At 32.7% G+C, this 25,375-nt stretch overlaps 1 protein-coding gene and 1 long non-coding RNA gene across 2 annotated transcripts in view; both read right to left on the bottom strand.

Annotated features, from left to right (window-relative positions):
• Window positions 1–25,375, bottom strand: part of LOC139986243 (UBA-like domain-containing protein 2) — an 89,116-nt gene that overhangs the window by 10,871 nt on the left and 52,870 nt on the right. The window lies entirely within an intron of this gene.
• On the bottom strand, window positions 21,881–22,990 carry LOC139986307 (uncharacterized). Its single transcript, XR_011799616.1, has 2 exons — window positions 22,960–22,990; window positions 21,881–22,884 (listed from the first exon to the last, which is right to left on the bottom strand). It is a non-coding gene; the product is annotated as an uncharacterized lncRNA (long non-coding RNA).

The following is a 25,375-nucleotide window of genomic DNA, read 5'->3' as shown; positions in this document are numbered from 1 at the left end:
GTTTACTTATAACGTGCGAATCAGACTCTTTTAATGACTACGTAATTATTTACTTTGCACGCAAGATACAAAGATTTTATGTTTTTGCCTGAACAAATTAATTATATAGATTAATATAGTATAATACATAAGATTAATATAATATATAGTAGATTAATTATATAGATTGGACCGTTTATTGTGAATATTGTGGATATTTGTTGCTAACCTCAATTATATAATACACAAACATATATTCATATTTTTTCTGGAAAAATTCATGAAGTTTATTTACGCTCTTCAAAGAGCATGCATACCAAATAAAAATTCTTATTCGTTAATTATTTGCTTTCGATACGAGATACAAAAATATTATTACATCTTTTACGCAAATCAATTGATTATATATCGTTATATTTTAAATCGTTTATTAGAGACGTTATGGATATCCATGTCTAACCTCATTTATATATAATATTTCTGTATTAGTATTATAAGAGTACTGATCTCTATACTATGCAGTTAGCAACTAACTATATTTATCATTATCTATTAATTGTTTAAGTGTCAACTCCTTAACCTGTCATTCTAAATTCATTTTCATGAAAGTCATAAAACACGATGCAGTGAGATATGATTGTTATCACTATATTGATCAAACTCGAAACTAAGCTGAAAATGTGCATAGAAATTAGAATATTTATTTGCAAACGTGCATTCGACAAAAAATTAGTATACATCATGAATAGCCGTTTTAAACATGTAATAAGTATTAAATATGGTCGAATCGGTATTTTAAGATTTATTAATGTAATGGGTGATCTACTGTACGAAATATACAAGGTGTCCTGTAGTATTTGGGAACCAAAAAAAAAAGACAAAAAAAATAGAGAAGAGAAGTTTACAGAATTCAAATACAAGGAATTCAACGTCAAATATTGAGTTCTTTCGGTAAATAGATGGGTGAAATTAGTTCAACCATTTCTATCTCTCGATAGAGAATTATTTCGACATCAAACTGGCTAATAATTGGCAAACAAGGTCAAACATGGTCATACGTTCGTATGAATTATTTTTCATTGTTTTCACGTGCAGAATCCACTCTGTATGCTTATGTATAAATAATATAAATATCTTGTAACTTCAATCAATTTGAACGGAAAGTTCGTTTCGTTTTTACGGTCAAACCGAAGGACGTGCCTTCCCCTTTACGTGTATCGTTTTCAATCGATGTATGCGCCATTCCTTTCGATGACTTTTCGCCACCTTCGCGATAGCTTCGTTATTCCATCGGCGTAGAATTGCTTGGTCTTCCGAGAAAAAGAAACGTTCCACTCCGTTTTTCCAGTCTTCCAAAGAAGACAAGTTCTCATTGTTGAGGTAGTTTCGCAACGAGCGGAATAAGTGATAGCCTGAGCGTGTAAGATAGGAAGAATATGGTAGATGGGGTACAACTAGCTATTCAAGTTGCACCAACTTTTATCGTATGACGATTGACACGTGTGATATTGCGCTGCGTTAGTGAGCCAGGTCAACAAGAAACAAGTACTTCCAAAAATGTTTGTTTTACGCTCTGGCCGGTTGTTGTCTGTTAATTAATCAACGATTAAGGTTGGACCAATTAAATCGAGGCTAATAGTTTTTGTTTAAACTCCGATCCATTTTGCTACGAAAAAAGAAACGAACTTTCTGTTCAACCTCATTTTAAACTGAGATATAACACACAATACGGGTATATTCATCGAAAGAGTATATTTGCCTATGCTATAAAGATAGAATAACTATACCTAAGATAAGAAATTGTATACTAAGGAAACTAATTCGCTGTGCCAAAAAGTAGACTATTATTGTAATAGAAGTGAAGTCTATACAGTAGAGCTTGCCTTGTCCGATCTAACAGGGAAGGGAAACTGTTTGAATAATAGAACAATCACTTTTCCTATGCGAAATCTCATTGATTCGAATACAGATCAAGATCAATTGACAGACTCTTGAAATATTTATGGGTCCCGTATCCCCGTGGCTGCAAAGTCACATGATTCTTTTAACGTAGGTGTAACTGCGTAGAGTTACATTCACTTTGTACTTCGAACCATCGAAGCTCTTTTTTGAATGCCACGAATGCTTCGGCATGAGAGAGCACCTCTTCGTCACCACTTTCGTTTGCTGTCTCCTGCGTTCACATAAAATCGTCATTATTGTCGCGTTTATCGCGATGAAACCGTTTCGTCGCGTCGCTATATTTAAGGTTTTTCTACGGTTACCAGTGTCTGGGATATCTACGTGCCCTAAATATTTTTCAATATCGTGCTTCTATTTTTCAATATCGTGCTTCTATTTTTCAACATCACGCGTTTCTGTTAATTCTGTCGCACTTACGCCAGTTTCCAGTTTTTCAACGACATCGTCGTATTTCCTCTCGATATTTGAATAGAACGCTATTAATTTCATTCTAAATTCTCACAATTCGAATTCGCTCGATCGAACGAAGGAAAGAGTACGCTCTATGCATGAACATTCGCAAAAATTTGTACATATCTGGCACGGAAAAAGGCATCCATTACTGGGAAATGTTACGTTCGAATAACAGAGCGTTTGGATATCAGGGTATTTGGATATTGGGATATTCAGTTACTTTCACGGAATACTTTCGTGAGCCTTAAAATTAATACACGCGATGTCTCATATCTACGGAACCGCATTTTCTATTTCATTCGTCAAATTTGCTTGGGCAACGTAACTATTTGCTAGCAAGGAGAGGCTTTATTATGGAGAAGTTACGCTCGTTTCCTATTTGTATTTTGGAAATACGGAACAAGACGTCGGTTTCTCCTATAAAGCTAAAAATATCGAACGAACGTTTTACGTAAGCTGCAACGAAGCGGTACATGCGTCTATGGTAGGCGGTTGAAAAGAGAACGACAAAAGTAGCTTTCTGCGAGTGAGAACTCGTCGGTTGTTAAGGTCATCGAACCTTCGGCTCCTGAATGTGATGTCAGTGTACCAGGTGGACAGAACGCAACAATATGAGATGCACACGTGTTCCTACACTGTTCACTGACTGATTACATAAATAAATAGGAAGACGCGTGACAAGATTCTCAATAATTTTCCAACGTTTTCCTTTTTCTTCTTTGCTTAGGTTTCAGCTTTGCTCGAGCAATTAGCGTATATTGGAACAGATAACGTAATAACGAGTGGCGAACGAAAGTAATAATGAATATTTGAAAAATATTATAAACACATATCGATGTATATGGCAAACTACATAAACATGTGTATTATAAATTGCATAATTTTATTCAATCAGCTCCAATGTCAATTCTCTGATGTTGTATGATATTTGAATATTTTAATTGATTGGAATAATCGAGTACAACGAGTTGGAACAAGTTATAAGGAAAACCTAAATGATATCATAATCACCGATAAAAAAAACGAATGGTCAAATTTTAGCTTAATTAGATAAACTGTTAAAATATTTTCAAAACACATGCTCCTTTGTTTATATATTTATGTAACGATGTAATTTGTCCTTGACAATACGTACAGCAATACTTAAGTAACAAACATTTTATTGACACTCTATTTAACGCACGATGATGATTCCCTACTCCTTTCTTTCTTCTCTTCGATACTGTTCGATGTAAGGATATTAAAATAAGACAACAAAAATGCTAATAATTAATTTCTCGAACGTGTATTTATAATTGACTGCCACGAACTCATAATGAACAATATACACCACCGCTTAAAAGCATTGTTTATTTTTGACTGGACATATTTCAATTACAAAACTACAGTCAAATCAAGTTGCGATGATTTTGTTCTCCGTAACCATCACACTTACGAATAATAATATATTAAAAATCGATTGAATTAATTTGTAATATATTATGAATTGATTTTCGAAAATCAAGTAAGAAATTGGTGTTTGTAATTGTCATACACTAGAGAACTATCTTATTAGTCTACAAGCTTTTTATCTTCAAATTATTTAACACGTTCGTCGCCACGTCGCACATAACTATGCGACGGGTATACTTCCGTGGGGGCCCCGTCACCAAACGATGGTGACGCTCTTCTTGTTCGAGTTAATTAATTAAATATACAATATTATATATAGGATATACAACATAAAAATATTAAAAACACATTATACCATACTTTTTATTAATTTATATTCTGAATAATATATTACATTGTCCTATATCGTATGGTATTCGTTAAAACATTCCAAACACATTTGGGGTGATTTTGGGCACTTCGAAAAATAGTTAGACTCCGTTATCGCTACTCTCCTCACTTTCAAATATATTTTCGCTGTTTACCGAACATTTTGACGATGAAAAAATCACTGATGTACGTCTCACAAGTATGCTTCTCGACTGAATGAAAGATCTGAGATATCTGCCATGAGATCCCTCGGAATACTCTAGCTGGATAGCTTATCGCTTTCTCCATTTTAGAAATAAATAATCTTTTCTTTATAATGAATCTAAGGTGATAAACAATGAATCGAAGGGGATAAACAATGAATCGAAGGGGATAAACAATGAATCGAAGGCGATAAACGATGAATTTCTGCTTGTCGCTCTATTTCCGTTCTGCGTACCGGCGGTCGGATTTGGGCCCCGCAGGAAACTTAGTCGAATCACGCTGGGCGACGAACGTGTTAATTTTTAATTACGAGACAGATTAGGAAAAGTCTTCTAAGCTGATAGAGAAACTTTCGTTCTTAATACGACCAGTGACATGTGAATAGGAAATGTACAGTGTATCAGAAAAGTATTACATTTACTATGGAAAATTTTCATGCGCATATTGTACGTGTTATATAAAACATTTTAATATTTGATCAGCGTTATAACGATATGCAGCTGTCAATATCATACTGAATTTAATCTGAACATGAAATTAACTTCCATATATGCATATAGAAGTTGCAACGTATTAACTGCGAACTTATATTTAAAAAAGAATTAGTATACAGTATGAAAAGTCACTTTAAAACATACAATAAGTGTTAACGATGGTTTCACTAAATACTGAGACTTGTTGATATTTCGCATGATTGTCTGTTTAAATATTTTTGTGATTTCTGCAATATATATACTTTTATACTATACTTAAATATATAACTATTAAATATGTTGTAATTTCTGTATATATTTTCAAAATTATTTAAAATTTTGCCAATGTAATAGTGATAATTGGATGTCATTACAGTGCTAATTAAATTTCCAAATGTTTCCCATAACACACGTAATATGATTATAAAAGATATCGACAAAGCGTAGGAATACTTTCGCGAGCCACTGACTGTCACTTGATACGATTAATATATTGCGTCGATGATTGTTCTAAACATACGTATGACAAATATTTTCAAGTAGAATCATATATACCTGTTTAATTCGTTAATCGAGAAACGTATGATAAATATTAAGACATATCACTACAATGTTTTTCGAACTGTAAAATAAGTGTAAGTGTTGCTTCTAATGATTAATTCATCAGTAATTCATCGTTTATTTGTTCAGTTTCGTACAATTCGCATAAATTATCATAAATCTACCAAAGTGTTCGTATACGTTTAACATATAATTTAAATCAATATCTCAATTCGATGAAAAAACAGTAAGTGTTGCTTCTAATTACTGATTCACCACTGATTTTTTCAGTTTCTTAAAATCCGCACACGGTTACTGCAAATCTACCAAGTGTTCGAATACGTTTTACATGTAATTTACATTTATATCCTCGTTCTGTAAGAAGATAATTAGCGATGCTTCTGACTACTAATTCACTTTTTACTTCTTAAGTTCGCTGTAATTCACATAGTTGGTCACTACGTATCTATCAAAGTGTCGCTTATACTTAAACTGATCGATAGCATACATGGTGAAAAAGAAGACGAAGTAAAGATGATCCGAGAAACGCAGAATTTCGCCCTCAGATTTGAACGTTTCCGTTCGTCCAGTGTTGGGCCGAGATTTGGCACACGGCTTATCGGAATGCCGCCGACCGAGAATAGTAACACACCTAGCGACTGTCTGCCTGCAGTGGTTCTCTGCTTTTCATACCGTTTTCAAACTTGCTAACTGAAATTCGCAGTGAAAAAGAACGCCTCTCGCGCGGTGGCCATAGTTTCACGGGGAAGTTTCAGCTGTGGTCACGCTACCTGACGATTATGATAGATAAGTCACTGCGTTAACAAGCTTGACCCATTGATTTTGTCGACAAAGTATCAAACGTAGAATATAATTAAAATGGAATATGATAATTACAGACGATAAGACTTGAATTATGCACCACTTATTTTTGCTCTGTTTTTATTTCACCGGTTAAGTATGTTAATGTAGTGTTGATGTAATAATTCTGGTTGCAGTTTTGCCGTAATAATGTACATTTTAAAGCGGAGTGGCGACCAGTACTGATGCTAAAAATCAGGTGCAGGTGATTTCGAACGAGGAGATAAGTTGAAACTATGGAATAAGCATTTTTCATTCGAGGCTCCGTTTTCGAGAAAATCGTGTTCATAGCGAAAATTTGTGTATACGTTTCAAGTATATTCGAAGCTGGCTACTTTCAGACTGGAAGCTATTCTACGTATAAAAATGAGTCGAAAATGTAGAATAAAATTTCTTCATAGGATGCTTCGTTTCTGACAAAATGAGATTTGAAAATGAATCCCTTTTTTTTTTTTTTAAAATGATGCTTTACACTGATACATTTTATTCTATATTTTTCACTTATTTTCGCATATAGAATAACCTCCTGCTGGTTGTTTATTCGTACTCAATTGTTAATTAGCCAAATCCAAATATGTTAGACAAATTTTCCAATTCGATTTTGTCTGCAAGGAAGCGTCAAATGAAAAATATTTGTTGCATATCTTCGACTTGTTTTTTCACGTAGAATCGCCCTCACCCTGTGTAATATAAATTTTATATGATTCTTGAATTCTTTATTAGGATATTATTACATAAAATAGATAGTGGCACCATGTATTATATGTAATTGCATGAATTTGTAAAAATGAATTTAGATACTGAACATATCAAGTGTTCTATTATATTATTTTACTATCATCTATGATCTATTTTCTAATATCATTGTATTCTTTAATAACGAGTGCTTTCAGGCGTCAAGCAGAGTTTTTTGTTACCTTTAATTTGAAATGAAAAGTAACCACAAGAAATAAAAAATAAAACAAGTAACCACTGCAAATAAAATAACAAACAAGCTTATTTCAAAATAAGAACGAATGCAAATATAAATTCCAATATTTTACTTGAAAAATAAATTATCTCCAAACGATAATTTCAAATAGTAACGTAAAATAAGAAACGGAAGCTTTTCCTATATGTAAAAGACATACCAATTATTATAAATTTGCTCTTAATACAACTTAATAGAACATTTCACCAGATGATCGAGTCACATCGCCATTAAATAATAGTAACGGAACAGTCGTTCAACTGGACCTCATAATGAGAGACGAGTACTTGTTAACGAAATCAATCATCTTTGAAACGTTGTACACCATGCTCGTCGTATTAAGTGTGCGTTTTGGGATGAATATTCCATGGCACGATAGAAAGAAAATTATTTTCTCGGTAAAGACAAATAACAAATATCTGAATGTCAAATAAAATAACAAGATAATAAAATAATAAAATAATTTGGTCTTCAGATACATCGTTACTTGAATAGCATCTTAAAGTAGCAGAGCAAGGAGCAAATAAAGCCAAAATTTTATTAGGATAATTATTTGAATAAAAATTTATTTCGATAATACCCAGTCCTGCCATCAAGTATATTCTGATGTAATGTATTTTATCTAATTGTAAGTCACTTAAGCGAACATGCGTATCACTGTGCTCTACCGTCTTTCCTAGGAATTGGTAACGTACGATACTCTGCATTCGAAATATGTACCGCGAACGTTGAACCCGCTTGTAAACATGTCGCTGTATCTTAAACCCTGTCTTTACAAATAAATTCCCGCGATCTTACCGGATTTCTCTAACTGATTATCTACTGTATTTATAACAATACGTAATTCACAATCCCGTGTATAAACATTATAATAATGCTTCAAGTTACATTGAACTATTTATCTTGAAATATCGATAAGTAAAAGTATCGATGCTTATCTATAAATCAGAGTGATAAAATTCTCTGTATATTTGATTCGTTTCTCGCATATTAGTTGCGAAATTAAGTGACCGAAACGGATGGCATTTTATATTTTATACGTAGTAATGAAATATAGATATAAAATAAGATAAAATATATTGGGTTGGCAACTAAGTGATTGCAGATTTTTGCATTACCACCTAATGACAAAATCCGCAATCACTTAGTTGCCAATCCAATAAATAGCATGGTAAGTAATTTATTGTACTATCCGTACATTTCAATGTTTAGATGGATGCAATACATATGTAGTATAAGTCTAATAATATTTCAGCAGTCCATAAAATATGCACGAAGAAAATCGTAATATTACTCGGATAGTCGAGCTGATTTTCTTCTTCGGTTGTGCTTCCCTGCCTCTCCCATGGAAAAATAATAAATTATAAATAATAAATAATTCTGTCGTCTTACAACCTTATTTATTTTGATTATTTACAGATGAAACGATGTTCCGCTTTATCAATATGTATCTTGCAACAGGATATCATGTATTCTTCCGAATATTGATAAAATATTTGCGTAGTCTGTTGAAGCGTTAGAAACTAGATATTTCATGAAATATAACTTGCATATACTTGCTACCTTACATCGTGTTATCTATGGAGATTAAGCAATTTGCATTTATTTACTTTCATGGAAAGTTTCAAACAATCAATTAGTTATTTTCCGAAATAAAATATACACAATAAATAAAGATAAACTTATTTAAAGAAAAATTACATCGCTCGCAATATTCATCTATTTTGTAGCCTACGTCTACATATTTACAGAGGACTTATAGACTGTGAAATACAATTAAAAAGCTCTGGAGTAGATAAGTTCTGAACGTGTTATCGTTTAGCGAAGAAAAACAAACTGTCGTAAAAGCGAAGTGAAACTTCTGTGTACCATTCGTCATTTCAGAATTCTAGCTCAACATAACCTCAACGCGATGACCTCTTAATTCGGAGGTTAGGAGATGCCCGCGAAATTCTCGTGGAACGTTACAAAATCAATTTTATCGTCAACAGTTACGAAACTTTTCCATTAGACACGGAAAATAATATGGTCCCTTTATATCGAATTCACTGTAACTTCGTTCAGGTTTAGGTTAAGACCAAGTATTTTCCCGCCATTTTTTAGGATTTCAAGATCAGTTAATAGGTTAGTTCATAAGCTCGTAAGTTATAGAGTAGCGTCTTTTTTTTTAGATATATTTTTTTATTATTTTTTAGGATGAAGAGTTATTCGATTTATAAGTATCCGGACACTTCGATCGTTTTATCCTAACGGTATGTGAATTTGGTTGAACTATAGGAATTAATAACGAATTATTAATTAGAAGCAACGCTTACCATCATCTTATAGAGAAACACCAGAATGTAAATCTGTATCACGCATTAAAAAGCACAGCATATATAATTTTATTTTAGTATTTATATAATGTATGTAAACAAATAATTATATATTATATATTATACAATGATATGTACATTCGCTGTTTGAACATCGCTGATTGTTTTAGCATTAAAGCATTTTTATCGTTTAGTTTAGAAGATCCTTCTCAATCTGTCTTATAATCCAAGGATTGAAAAATCTGGAGATAAAGAGTTTGTGAAGTAGTAAAATAGTTTTGTAAGATATGACAATTACGAACGTCAGTTTTGTTATTACATATTGACTTTCGAAGATCGATTGAATCAACTTATAATGTACGTACTATTATGTTACTATTATGTTACGTAGCAGGAACAAAATCGAGGTCGGAACATTTGTCGATGACAGAGATGGAGCGTTGGCCTCAAGGTATTGTCCGATATATCGGGTCATCCGATAAGTAATGCGGCTTTTCTTAGAGTTAGTTCAAAACAATGGAAGTTGTTACTGTCGGAGTTTTAAAAAATTAGAATAGATAACTTTACATGGAAAGATAGTGAATTATAAAAACACGAGGAAATTTATCACTGGTCGATTGTTAACAGGTAATTGTTTATTTTCCTTCTGATAACACGAAAACCAACGATCGCATTACTTAAAGATGACCTAATATAAATATATGGAGGACCTAACAGAACCAAACAGGGAAGGCTATATAAATTAGATATACTGCCAATACTCTACAGCAGATGCCGAAGAATGTTTAGCTGGAAGGCATGAATTTAGTATATTGGGGGAAAAGGAGGAAAGAAGAAAAATAAATGATGCAGAGGCATGCCAGTTATGTAAAGGAAAGAAACCTTGAAGCATTTTATATCAGCATGTTCTCGGTACCAACAATATGGTATGCAAGGAGAGAAAAAAGCAGACACTTGGTTCCACGTACTAATCACTGAGAAGAGAGAAGGGGCTAAAAACATCTTCAATTATGTGCAATCCACCATGAAGATCAGAAGACTGTACTTAGATGAATAACAAACTATCTTTTTATATATAGATATAGATGTAAATACATTTATATACATTATATTAACCTTTATATTATACATTTATATTAACTCATCCTATAAGTAACGCAGATTAAAAAAAAATAAAATCAGATTAAAAGAACAAATTACCTTATTGACAAAGTAATTTCCAGTATAATAATATTTTAATATAATTTTTTATAATTCACTGTTTTACCCTATTAAGTCTCCGACTTCAATTTTTTAAAACTTTAATAGCAGCAGCTGCCACTTTTCAACTGAACTCTTGGGAAAACAGCATTATTTATGGGATCACTTAATATGTATTTGTCAAATGTCCAGCTGGACAAATTGTAAAGTACAAATTAAATAATAATAATAAACTTAATACGTTGCTGTGCTGTATACACTAGATAGATAGACACATACATACAATTATTAAACAAAAGTAAGTAATATAACACAATAAAATACAAATATAATATAGTAACTGAGGGTTCAATAAATTGATAAGAACTTATTATATAAGAAAGTAAGTTTCGTAATTAAAAATATGTCTTGCCACAAGTAAGCAAGTATCTGAATACTTTTGAGTAATCTTATGAGCGTATATGTGTAACACGTTATTCTGCAATCATCGAAGTGCGCTTTGATGTCGTATATTTCATTTGATTAATTAATCGAATTCTATCTCGCTATTCGTTTAAAAAGAAATTTTGACAAATTTAAAATCGTACATTTATTTCGAGGTTCAACTTTCAAAATTACGGTATTTTCTTTCCAGCTTCTATCGCTTTAATTTCGTTTCGCAATATAATTCGCAAAGGTAATGACGCAAAATCAATTTCCGATCTTTCCATATTAATCGTTTCATATTATTCCGCGGCCTGTTTATGACCTAACGATACCAATCGACGATTTAAAAGAATACCAAATGGGCACCTTCTACATTTAGCAAAAAGAGCCAGACAGAAAATGAACTGCAAAGTGCGGAAACCGAAGGCAGAGAAATTAACGCGGAGGAACCCGTTCTGCTGAATCAACGTGCTCACGCCACGTAACTTTACGAGTCTTTTAATTAAGTCAAATAGTTCGTTACTGTGCAAATGTCTGGAAACAGACTGTGAAATTAATACGATTTCTCATCGGCGAATGAATCGACTTCAACGATTACATTAAACAAGGCACCATACGGGATCTGATTCGAGCAAATGGATAGGATAGGTGTTTAGTAACACGGCAACAGTATTACAATCGATAAACTTACCACGTTTGCATTGCGTGTTTCGTTTGAGTAACTAATTAAGCTTCGGGACGTATGTCTACTCACGTTCGACTATATACATACTTCTATTATATTTGGTTCGGGTATTTGATGAATGATCGTAATGCGTATATATAGTGTGTATCTAATAATATAATGTAATATTGTGATAATAATAATATAATGTGTATATGTATACCATAGTATATATATATACCCTATATACATATATAGTGTGTACATAATAATATAATGTAATACTGTAATATAATAATAATATAAAAATAATGTAATGTGTATATACATATATAGTGTGTACATAATAATATAATGTAATACTGTAATATAATAATAATATAAAAATAATGTAATGTGTATATATACCATAGTTACCTTCTTATAGATGTATAAGGAATTATATATATAAGAATCTTGTTATTTTATATTCCTAAGGAATTCTATTATTATATATTAAAATTTACTTGAGCATCTAAAACATTATTTTTGAAGATATGAAAAAGACTTATTAATGAAAATTGTTCAGTATAGGGGGGGGGGTATAATATTTTTTGGGGAAGGTTGTAGTAATTTTCTTGCAGCTGGAGGAACAGTTGTGGAAATACTATATCTTGGCAAAAGGTAGATCGATAAGGAAATTGCAATAGGGCGTATAATTCTATTTTTTCTTCTAAAAGAGATTTTCGTATTCTTCTTGCGTTCCGATATTAAAAACGTAGAATGTGACTAATCATAACGACCATCTTGTTCCAAACTGTTCGAAATAAAATACTTTGACTAAATTACTCCTTAATGATAATTTGAAGGATGGAAGATTAAAAAATTTTCATTTTAACGATATGTTAAAATTCATAAAAAGAAATAAATTATGCAACAACGTTGATTTAATCCAATTACGCGCTATATAATAGCTACACTGTATCGTTAATGGCCTTGTAGTTGATGTAACACGATGTAACATACTAATGAAAAATAAATCGACCCATATACGTATATTTTTAAATACTCATACTTCGTTCGTTATTGTATAAAATATACATATTTTCCAGTTTATAGTACGATTCAACATATTTATTTCACTTTGCTTATAAGCAAACCAAATTCATGAAGCATTCTCCTATGAAAATTATATTTTACATCAAAATTATATTTTACAATGAAAGTGTTATCTTTATCCCTCTTGATCATAAATTATTATAATCTTAGATTCATGTTTATTAAACACCTTCTATGTATCGTTTTTATGATTAATAAACTTCGAAACTTTATATAATTTTGCGCACTTTTATATATATAGTTAAAAGAAATGGAAGAAGCTGAGATTTTACAGTCAGCACTGTACTTTAGATATCTTACATAAAGGCCGCAGATAAAAAGGCGAGTAGTCGTCATAATTCTCAATTTTTATAGAAGATCAACTTTATAGTTCGATATATCGTCAACCGATCTTATATCTTTTTATTCGATTTTCAGATACGTGTTTTTGTCACCTCTTGCACATTTAGAGAATATTAATAACATTGGTCGTGTATGCAGAGTAATGTTAATTAAGTAGTACTGGCGTCATAACTACACTGCAAATTTACGTATTTATGTATTTATTAAACCTTTAATTTAATCGAGATAAAAATAAAAATTAATAGTTAATTAATAATTAATAATAATAATTATAATGAATCTTTTAAGAAACTTAAAGCATTCGATGTACGAACCACAGTGTTATCTTATTGACAAATAAAATTAGCATCTTCGCTTCCTTTTGGTAATGCTAGCAAAACCATTTTTTTTCTAGGATTCCCGAAAAGGTATCACACACCCAAACTTGTCATTAGGCTGAAATAATTATGAGATTTTACCTAAAAAAATATAGCTTTGGCTTTATGGAAATTTCGGCCATCGTATATACAGGGGAAATAGAAAGCAAACAGCGTATACTACGTTAATGTCGCATATACGTGAAGAAATCAGACCAGATACACCAAAGAACAAGTAGTGACCAAAGAACCATAGAAAAGACAATCAATGAGAAGCAAATATGAGAATCGACAAAATTAAGAGATGCGCGAAACTAAGGGCATTTTTTCTAGAAGAATAATATCAGCAGCAATATTAACTCAAATTGGAACCAAAGAAACCTCTGAGAATAAGATAGGATAAGACTGAGAATTAAGACACTAGAATTTTAAGTCAATTCTGAAATACACTCTGCTATTGTTTTATCTATTGTCTGTTCACTCACTACTTTGCTATACTATATTATGTTATTCCGCGTGGTATACTATATATCATATTACATTACATGTTGCTGCGTTCTATTCCATTAGTTCACCGGTTCTTAACGCTTTACCGACCGATAGCTGATTAATCGGCTTTTGTAGCCGATGATCTTTCTCATTATTTGAGCAGTAATTTATTATTTAGTAATAAAGTACCTTGCTCAGCTGCGTCAGTTGAATTGCTTCGTAAGCTCCTACAGTTTTATACCAATTTGAAAAACTTACCGTTCGCGATGAACGAAAAGAATGGTATTGAAGAGTCTAAACCGAAAGAGAGCCGGCGTCAGGGAGAATCTGCTTCTAAGCTGCCGTTCGGACGTGCGTATGCTGTTGAACCGACAGCGGTCAGTAAAGTGTTAACCTTTCGTTTATGGACACCCTTTAAATTCTTCGCTATCACGGCCCCTCATGACTCAACTGAACGTTGAAATCCGTAATGTGGCAAATATGTACAATCGAAACACTCGTCAACTGCTCATCAATAACCTTTACATTTGCAGAGAAGAGATCCGTTATGAATAAATACGCGTATTAAATATTTTTTATTCCCATAGTGGGGACTTGGCGGACCCACGGAGGTCTGCAGATCACAGATTAAAAACCGCTGACCTAGTTCGTAAGATAGACGTTACACCGGTACAATGTTAATATAATATTGGTATAGTTGAAAAATCAAAATTACATCAGACGTGTGTACGTTTGTAACAGATATTGTGCTAGGCTTTACGTCTCGCAATAATAAACAAATAATAATACTAATAATATGCGGCAATGCATAAAATATTCGAAATAATAACAGTAGTAATAATATGTAGAAATATATAAAATATTTGAAATGTAATATACCTTATAATATTTACTGAATGAAACGAAGCTCTATTTAAGTTTTGGATTTTTAGTTGTGTTCATAAAAGTATGAATTCGTGTACGTACACATCCGCGGTCTACTAATAGCTACACTAATATTATCGGTTTCTTTAGAAAACACGGAGGATCTATCACCGATCCACGAAGGCTACACTAACTATTCCATGTAAAAATACCTCTCCTTAACTATCAAGTGGCACGAAGGCCGGAAAATTAATAGAAATAAATTTATCGCGTATAATTTTCACATATTTTTGCACGCTATGCACATTCTTACACGTACGTTAAAATTATCCATCGATGTACAAACATCAGCAGCCTACTGATTAGATATCGACGAATAATAATAAATAATAATAAATAATACATAAGAAGAAATATCATATCTTATTAATGGAATCGAAGGTACAACAAGCTCGTTGAATCGGATCAATGAAACGACGCGCAGCGACGAAAGCGATGAAAACAACCGCATCGAAAGTATGCGTTTCTCTTATCGGAAACGTTACGCAATATGCTCCGATACGATAGAAAATCTTCCGCTCCTTTTCCCTCTTCTGTGACTGATAACAAAATCGTGCATCATAATAAAGCTTCGTTTAGACAGGAAGCAATCGATCAAAGTTCGACGAAGGTTTGGAAATGAGTAAAGAAGATTTTATGTAACAGGAAGCTTCAAACCATATTTCGAAAATAAGTCGCTCGTCCTCTCACCCTGCGACCCTCGATTTTCTACCATTCTTTCTTTTTTCTTTTTTCAAAATTTTAAGGAGATATTTATAGACAAAATCGAACCATTTTTTATTATTTAATTTGTACTTTACAATTTGTCCAGCTGGACATTTGATAAATGAACCAAAGAATGACACACACTGATAAGAAATTTTGTTCGTATTTCGTAGAAGCTTGAGACGAGCTTAACGTTAGAGAAAACGATTGTGTCGAGAATGATGGAAAGACGCGAAAGAATGCGAAGCTACGCTGCATCTTATAATTAAAAAACGGCTGTAAAATTCTCAATTCTCGTGCGGGTACGAGCTATAAAATACGACGTGGCAGAACTTGATTAGACGCACGCATTATCGTCGCAATTTTGTTTCATTTTGACTTTTACGTAACAGCTAGACGGTCCTTAAAACAGTCCTTATGTTTATTGCACGTTCTTACAAATTACGGAGAAAGCGGATGTTTGTCTAGCGAAATAGCAGGTTTTTCCCATGAACAAGGACACCCATGAGTCACATCTGCAGGAGACTTTCTTCTCGTATTTTTATTTATTAACGTTGGCTATAACCAATGGACATCGCGGATCGTTATCCTCATTTTTCTACCGAACGGTGTGAACAACGAATCCGCGTTCTTAGTTCAAAAAGGCACACCCACACCGAGCTTTCCTCCTTAATAGTACGAAACGGGTCTTCTACTGTTCTTCCAATCTTCGTGTAGTCGAGTCAACGGTCTTATCCTTAGAGCAGTCATCTACTGTTTTTTCCATCTCAGCGCAGTCATCTACTATTGCTACACATTTAGATCAGTCAAATCTATTGTCCTTTCAATCTCGACGTAGTCATCTACTGTTGCTGCAAACTTAGGCCTCACTACGATCTACGCGACATTAATTTAATCTACTTAGCAACTAGCAAGTATACGATTATCAAATATATCTTGCAACACGGTGCAATAATAAGTGTAAGCTATAACAAGTTGCTACGGAGTTCGTACATTTTTAATTTTATTTTTAAAAATATATATTTGCATAAATACCAGAAAATCTAGTAACATTTTCCAAGTTATAATTATACTGGTTCTACAATTTTGAAACAAGAATAAACTAGTTCCCTTTTTTCAGAAAGAAATTAAAAAATTGTTGATTCAAACGTGCCATACTTGAACACCTTTTGGAGTATTGTAACACCTAGCATAGAATTTTCATATGGATATTTATTAGATTGTCCGAAAAGTGTCTTTTTTTTACAGACACGTCTTTTACAACGACGCATCTTTATATACAAACATGAAACCTAATCTGTCGAACGTTGTAATCTTTATCTTGATAGAACAAAATGGATCATACGTAACTTGATAAATATAAAATATAAAACGAGAAATGTGTATCCATTATTTCCTTATAAAACTAAAGAAACTTTTCGAATGACCTAATATATTACGCACGTTACACGAAACTTCACGAAATTTCAATAGCAGTATAACGAAACATGGTTATTGCTATTACAATAGCAAGATTTGAGACCTGTGCGAAAAGGTGAAGTTGCATATATCGCGGTCATACGCTTAATGAAAAACTAATACATAGCATGGGTAGTGGTGTGAAATGTACAATTAATGCTAAGGATAGTCTCACTGTTGTGGCTTATTAATATAGCGAATAATTAAAAAATCGTTCAAATTCCTCGACGATCTTTATCCTATGATAAATACATTTTTAATTTCTGTACACACATTCGGACCCCTTTCAAATTTTCCGTTTCAAGTTATATAAGATATTCGAAAATAAAATTTTCATCTATCTGGTGAGTGCTTTGAAATGCAACATAATTCATTCAAAACGTTTTGCTTAATAAAACCAAGGGATAACTGAAATAGACTCAACCTGTATTACGTATACGTAGAAACAAAAAGTTTCCACGAATATTCGAACATTTCTGTAAATAAATAATTTCGTAAATAATTTCCTAATAAAAGTATACCGTCTTTTCTATAATACTTTACTGTTGCTGGCTGAAGTATATGATTTAAAAATATAGATATCGAAGTTATAATTTGATACACACAGGAGTCTCTCGAATAACACGCTATTCTTATAATTCTTACGGATTCACTGTACGACGGTTTGAGAATCGGAGAAATTGGAGAAATTCGCGCGAAAAGAAACTTAATGAGAATTTTCAAACGCCGTTCGACGTTTCCTAGACAAGTGAAGCTACCTCAGATTCGCGAATGGAATTTTGCAACATTGAAATTTTGTAATATTCCAATTTTTAATCCGTTTTTAGTCCGTGGAATCGTATTGGCTCTTTCGCGTTCGAAAATTTGCTCGCTGTAAGAGTAGAAAGTGGCAGCTTCAAGCTTTTCGGATAAAAATCTATAAAATTTTTTGTAACTAACATGAATAACGTTAATATGTAATATTTCAAATTAATTATCGATTGCTCTAATAAAAATATATTAATTATAAGAAATACGTACTTTTATTAATTGTTACAATCTAGTCGGCATTTTTCCATCATTTTTCAATTCGAGAAGGAAAAATTAATACCAGATCACCAATTCGCATTCAGAAACAAACATTCCACTATAGAGCAAATGCACAGGCTCGTCAATGAAATAATACTAGCACTAGAAAACAAACAATACTGTACAGCCCTCTTTATGGGCACAGAGAAAGTTTTTGACAAAATAAACCACGAAAGCCTACTGCAAACAATCAAACAATTCCCGGAGCAAATATACCAATTAATAAAATCATATCTAAGCAGCAGAACCTTCGTAATAAAAATCAAAGACGCATACTCCGAAGTCAAAGACATTAAGGCAGGGGTTCCACAAGGAAGCGTCTTAGGACCAATATTATACACATTATACACGGCCAACATACCAACAACTACCAATAGCAAAATACTGACATTCGCGGACGACACAGCTGTACTAGTCAGGCACACTAACCCTGTAACGGCAGTCACAATATTACAAAAACATATCACAAAAATAGAAAAGTGGTTACAAGCTAAACAAATCAAAGCTAACTCTAATAAATGCAACCACATCACATTCACACTGCGAAAACAGATACCACCAAACATCTTCCTGAACGGCACGCAAATAATACAAACTAGGCAAGTCAAATACCTAGGACTCCACATAGATACACAACTCACATGGAAACAGCATATCAAATCAATAATAGACAAAATACAGACAGCAAGGAGACAAATGCACTGGCTAACAAGTCGAAAATCCAAATTAAGCACTGAAAACAAATTAAAAATATACAAAACAATCATAAAACCAATCTGGACCTATGGAATCTCGCTATGGGGAACAGCAGCTATGAGCCATATAAGCAAAATTGAAACAATGCAAGCAAAAATACTCAGAACCATAGTAAACGCCCCATGGTACGTTAGAAACGAGGACATTCGGAAAGACCTGGGAATACCAACGGTCAAGGAGGAGATTAACAGACTTGCAAGAAGGTACAGAGAAAGAATAGCAACGCACCCGAATCGGCTGGCAGCGGAAACGTTCAACACAACAAGCATTGAAAGAAGACTAAAAAGGAAACACCCAACAGACCTCACAAAGGATATAACCTAGCAAACACGAAGATAGTACCCCGCTGGGAGTAGCCACCCACATGCTATATATTTTTCAATTCTACGTTTCGCGTGATACGACATTTTTTCGGAATTTAACTACCGGTTAACTATGATACCTGATACCTGTACAAATGTTTCGCATGCTACTTTAAAATTCTGTAATATAATAAAAATGTTGAAAATCGTGTTCTACTGTAAGCGAAATTACCATACGATAGAAAGTTCGAGAATTTTTGTCTACCTACGTGTTCCAATAAAACTATATTTAGGCGTGGCAACATGAATGCCGTATTGATAATTTATCATTGCACGATGTTACAAACGAGCACGTATAATCATCAACGTCGACGATCACCGAAGATTTCCTCATGTCGGCTAAATTAATCGAAGAAGAAAGTTTTCCATGTTCGATTTGTACGTATTACAAACGAATGGAAGAGTCGTAGAAGATCGTATCTGTTGGATGTGAAGGAAAAATTTCTCAAGGAAAATCCAACCAGTGCAAACTTTGACCACAAACGACGAACAATAATATTACATCGTCTTGGAATATTTTTAATTGGCCAATCTAGATTTATAAAGTCTCATTAAGTTAGAAAAATTTACCAAATGTCCAGTTGGACAAATTGTAAAGTATAAATTAAATAAAAAAAAAAAAAAAAAATTATAAAGTCTCGTTTAACCCAAGTTTCGTATATCTTTATACAAAGATTTCCTTCGTTGTTTTATTTATTTATCCTATGTCGCATCAGCTTTTACGTTATAAGTCTTTGGTTACAAATAAGCATTATCAATACGATCATTTATTGTTACAACAATAATCGTTCAAACTAAAGTTATATCAGCCACAGCTGTTACGTTGCACTACGATACAGACTATAAAGTAAGGATGTACGCCAATAACTTTCGCGATCACTGTATGTACATACACAGCTAACGATTATATACGAGTTATATAAATCGCTTCGGTGTAACATTATCAAACGCAACGCGTCTGTTCCGATGATTCACTATGGATGAAAGAGTAGCACCGTGACCAGGCAACTATGTATCAGCGAATCTGTTGAGAGAAATTCGCGTGGTAGCAAAGAACGAAATCCCTTACGTGTAAAGGTTATTTTCGTCCGTATCATTCTACGGTGAAAACACGATGTTCATTTTTGCTCGTTCCACTATGCTTTTGTACAGAATACGAACGTAACGATGATGTTGCACTGTTGCACTCGCTGGAAATACACTCGCTGCTGGTTTTGTTGGCGAGAATATCGCTCCGTTTACCTTAATCCTCCTCTTTTTTCTCTTTTTTTTTTGCACCCGAAAACGTTTATCGAAAAATGTCGTCGTGTAATCAGCGACGAAAAGATATGCTTGAAATGTTTATTAAAAACGGTTAATTTTCGTAGCTATCGCTAGATCTCAAAAGAGATTTTTCGACAAATCAAATGATTAAAAAATTCTAATTTCTTTTATCGTTCCATCGTTTTAAATATCAACTTTTAAGCATTCCGATCACGAATAACCACCGTAGATGGTCAACATTTATTTTTATTTACTTATTGTCGCACCGATTAATAGTCATTAGCGATTGTTAATTAAAACTAATTTACGTAGTTTGATAGGATCATTACCTTCGCGTACTTGTAATTATCTTACGTCTTTTGTGTGTACATACATGTGTATGTAGATCAGGTAAAGTAGCATCACAGTACACGGCTATATTATTACTACTGCAATAGTTATATAGTTATCGAAATACAGTTATACAGGTAGAAAGAGTATAATTAAGAGTAAGTTTAATAAGAATAAATTTCAGTATATAAATCATGTAAATCAATATTATTTTATAGCTGGTAGGCAAAGATTAATAAAACAACAGTTACATAGTTATAGTAATTGCTTTTCGTTATGAATAACTATTATTCACGATGAGAACATTTTGTGGTTATTAGTAACCGTTATCGATGACAGAACTTTTTCCGGCTACTAATATCTAACCATTATCAATAATGGAATTTCTTTTGGTTACGAATAACCATCATAGATAATAAAATTGTTTTTTTTTTTTTGTTACCGATAATCACTCTCGTCGACAATAATCGTTTAAACTAACGTACTGATTCTTATATTACAATTTCTGTTAAATTTGATTTATTATCGTTATCATCGCTGCGTCAGATTATTTTACACGTGTATTGCGATAAACAAAACGTCATTCTTAAAGACATTAAGGATGGACTGTCATCCGTAGCCATTATATATATAATATTATATTATATTATGTTAAATATCTTTGGGAATACGTATAATGACGTATCGATGCTAAAAATGTGAAAAAAGAAAAATTCATTTCTCCAGGCAATGGGATTGGAAAAAATATATATATAATTACAATTATATAATTTATTTTTTTATAATATATTTAATAATGCTCTTTAATCACATTTCTTTAAAACATACGAATTATAGCTCCTATTAGGACGTGGGATTTGTCGCTTAGATAAATCCTTAATGCAAACTATGGTTTCTGAAGAGGAAAAACAAATATACATATTTAACATATAATATTTCTACGTATAATATAATACATATATATTTCTGTACATATAATATTTCTAGTCTTTATTTTCAGAATTGTCATTATTCTTATTATTACAGTTTATAAATGTTCATTTACAGAATTGTCGTAATAATTTTCAAAATTGTTGCTTACGGAATTATAATCATAATTGTCGTTATCTGAAGAAATTTAATTTCAAAAGCAAGACTTTATAAAATTCTGAATTCTCATAAAGTTGGATAAAAACATGATAGGCGTAAGCCTGGCTTCCCTGGTCAACCAGGATAAAAGGTAATTATCCTTTTCTCTCTCTTTCTCTCTTTTTTGGTGTGATTGACATACTCGGCATGTTTTATCTCTCGTGTCTTTTTCTTTCTTTTTTGTTATTTTCTGCCTCTTTTTTCCACGAGGCTGGTAAACGATTACTGTTTCAAAAATTTGAACGATGCAGCAAGATTAGGTGCGATAGCTTGAGAGGCAGGTTGGGGTCAAAATGTTTATAATGTCACAGCGAAATTAATTTTTATATTTTCTAAATAGTAAGAAAGAATCGAGCAGCTTTGTTTCCACGATATGGAATCCTGATTTTTTATATCATTTTTGTGATTTTCATGCGTCAACATAGTATGAAGGAAGTTGATCCATTCCTTTCATATATTTATTATACCAGTACACGGTTTTGGTTTCTTGCCACACAAAATGCGGAGGATACAGTCAATGTGTACCTCTCTTTCATCTTTCCATTTGCATCATCGGCCCATTGTTGGATCATCTTTCCATCAGAAAGTTTCCCTTTTATTACAAAGGTAGGATTATTGGCTTTCCAATAGCTTCAAGAATGCGAATCATATAAGGTTTTCCTTGAAGCAGCTCGGAGGTAAATTGTATGCTGCTGTAAAAATTATGTATATATAGAAACCGACCTGAATGTTTCAGGTCGTCTATAAATTTATGCATAACTTTACTAGCGTGTCCTTGTCGTCTGATCTTGTTATCTCTAACACCGGCATAATTTAAAAAACGGTGTATTCATCCTTTCCTTTCAGCATATGTAATTTTCTTCCATACTTACGAGTTTTATTTGAAATTTGAAATAGTTCTACTATTGGAACTATGGAACTATGGATCCATCTACACAGATTGTTGCAGATTTTATTTCCTGGCTCGTGAATTTCTTTCAGCGTACGATAAAAATATAAAACTAATTATACTAACTAACTATACATATATTATACATATATATAACGAAAAATATCATATTTTACAGTATTTTTCGTTTCAAACGTTTTCGTACATTTTCAGCAATGTCCATGTCTAGGGATCGTGGAGGTGTCTTTACGTATTATGTACGTGAAGAACGATACACACAACAATCCAGACATCGTCTCATTAGTTCAAACGAACTCTTAAAACCATTAGCGAAAGATACTGGGCGAGAATCAACACGCGTGAAAATTTTATGGTAAAGAGACTGTATGATAACGCCACCAAGAAGGCTACGTAAATCACATTCAGCGCTATGCCGATAAATGCCCAATTGCCCAGTGCCTCCGCTGGAACACTGTTTGAAAGCGAGGAGAACAAATACGAATAAATGTGTACGAATGAATGGATCGAGCGAATGGTAGTAAAATAAGTATTACAAATCATATAAAATGTTTACTAATGGTAAGACTGGCGCATGAGTTATAAGTAATATATATATATGTACGAAGATAGCTTAATAATTTAAAAAAAAAAGCGAGCCACGTTCGTTTACTTAGCTATTTAATGTGACCAAGGCAACCGAAGTCTCGGATCTGGACCTTTTGACATTTGCTCGGCGACTGACTAAAACCGAAGCCGAGGAATGTTTAGATTATCGGCGCTCGGTCCGCCGCGAACACCGATGACTGACACGGGTCTTTAAAACTTTGGCTGCCACGCCGAAATCACATGATTCCCTCAGAACGCCACGGGAGTATTTTTATTATTCAATGCATATAATGGCAAAATAATAGTAAATCGACGATGTAAGACAACATTCTTCCCCAATGGACCGTTTATCTTATTGGTGGTCCGTAGCGCCTTGGTAATAGTTAATAGCGACATATTATAATAAGGCTTCGTTTATTTCAACAAACCATTCGCATTGGTTATTTCGTCGTAAGCAAAACGTGCAGAATATATTGTTGAAACGTGTAGAAGATTTTAGTAAACGGTATTTGCTCATTCTATATATAGTAGTAAGGTATGTGCACACTTCTAACTTCAATTACATGATTATAAAGCAGCATTTACGATTATTTTCTAAGTTGTGTTTATAATAGTATTCGTAAATTACCTCTCAAAGATATGGAAGCAAACACAGTGCACCGTTAGATGCAAGATTTGTTCTCATTTTTTTTTTTTTTATTGATGTTTTAATAAAAATGTTTAATTGTTCAGTAGGGCACTTTTTATTTCAAAATATCCTCTATTTATCGGTTATATTCAAAATATCCTAACTGTCAACTTTCATTTAATTTTTACAATTGTAAGGCGCTCCGCTCACCAATGACCAACGTGGCAGTCAAAGTGTTAAGAGAGGTTTCCACGTTTTATGGTCTACATATATATAACATTTAGAAAATATTAAAAAATATACATATCGCTTTTATTATGACATACATAAAAACTGTTACAAAGAAAATTCTGTGAAAGCCAGTCCATTTTCACTTGTTAGCCTCTTCGGAAAATGAATGATGTTTTATATTTTAGATAGTTTCTTTACTTATATCAACAGTTTGTTCTCGTGTACATTTTAAGTTTCTGATAAATCCTTAAATCTTTTATTTTTCGTTTTTGTTTTACGATTATTAAATTATACGTAGGTGTTTTTATAATTAAAGTAATATTACTTTGTTGTTATTTGCTGTAATTTCGTTGTTTATATATATATATATATATATATATATATATATATATGTATAGGTATAAAACAGGGTTTTTTTCACACGATTGGTAGATGCTTCACGATACGACAGTATCTATTTTCAGAATTGTTCTCGTTTCGATCGTGCCTCGATATTAAATGTATAATCCTGACAGGGACATGTCAGCTGAGGCTTTCGATGTTCCAAGAAACGACGAATACGAAGGCTGGGCACACGTCGATTTCACAGACCAAGAAAATATACAATCATGTTACTGATGATATATGTAAAAATAAAATTTGAATAAAAATATGTATTCTACCATCTCACTGTCTCTTTTTTCTTTTTAACATCATTCATCGATCTAGATGGAAAAATCCAATTAAATAAATGGTCAGTACCGAACGACAATTTTTCGTTCCCTACAAATTACATTTTTCCTCTCGCAAATTACCAATTATTGTCATTGAATTTCACGAAATTAATTATAATTAATTTTGCTCCTCCTTTTATTAGCTTCCACGTTTACTACAAACTTACTTTTTAAATGTTGATCTCTACCGACTTTAGTCCGAAATATAAGAAAAAAGTTTA

This window comes from Bombus fervidus, chromosome 4 (genome assembly GCF_041682495.2).
Source record: "Bombus fervidus isolate BK054 chromosome 4, iyBomFerv1, whole genome shotgun sequence".
Lineage (NCBI taxonomy): Eukaryota > Metazoa > Arthropoda > Insecta > Hymenoptera > Apidae > Bombus > Bombus fervidus.
Note: the sequence above shows the minus strand (reverse complement) of the source record. Positions and strands in the feature narration are given on the sequence as shown.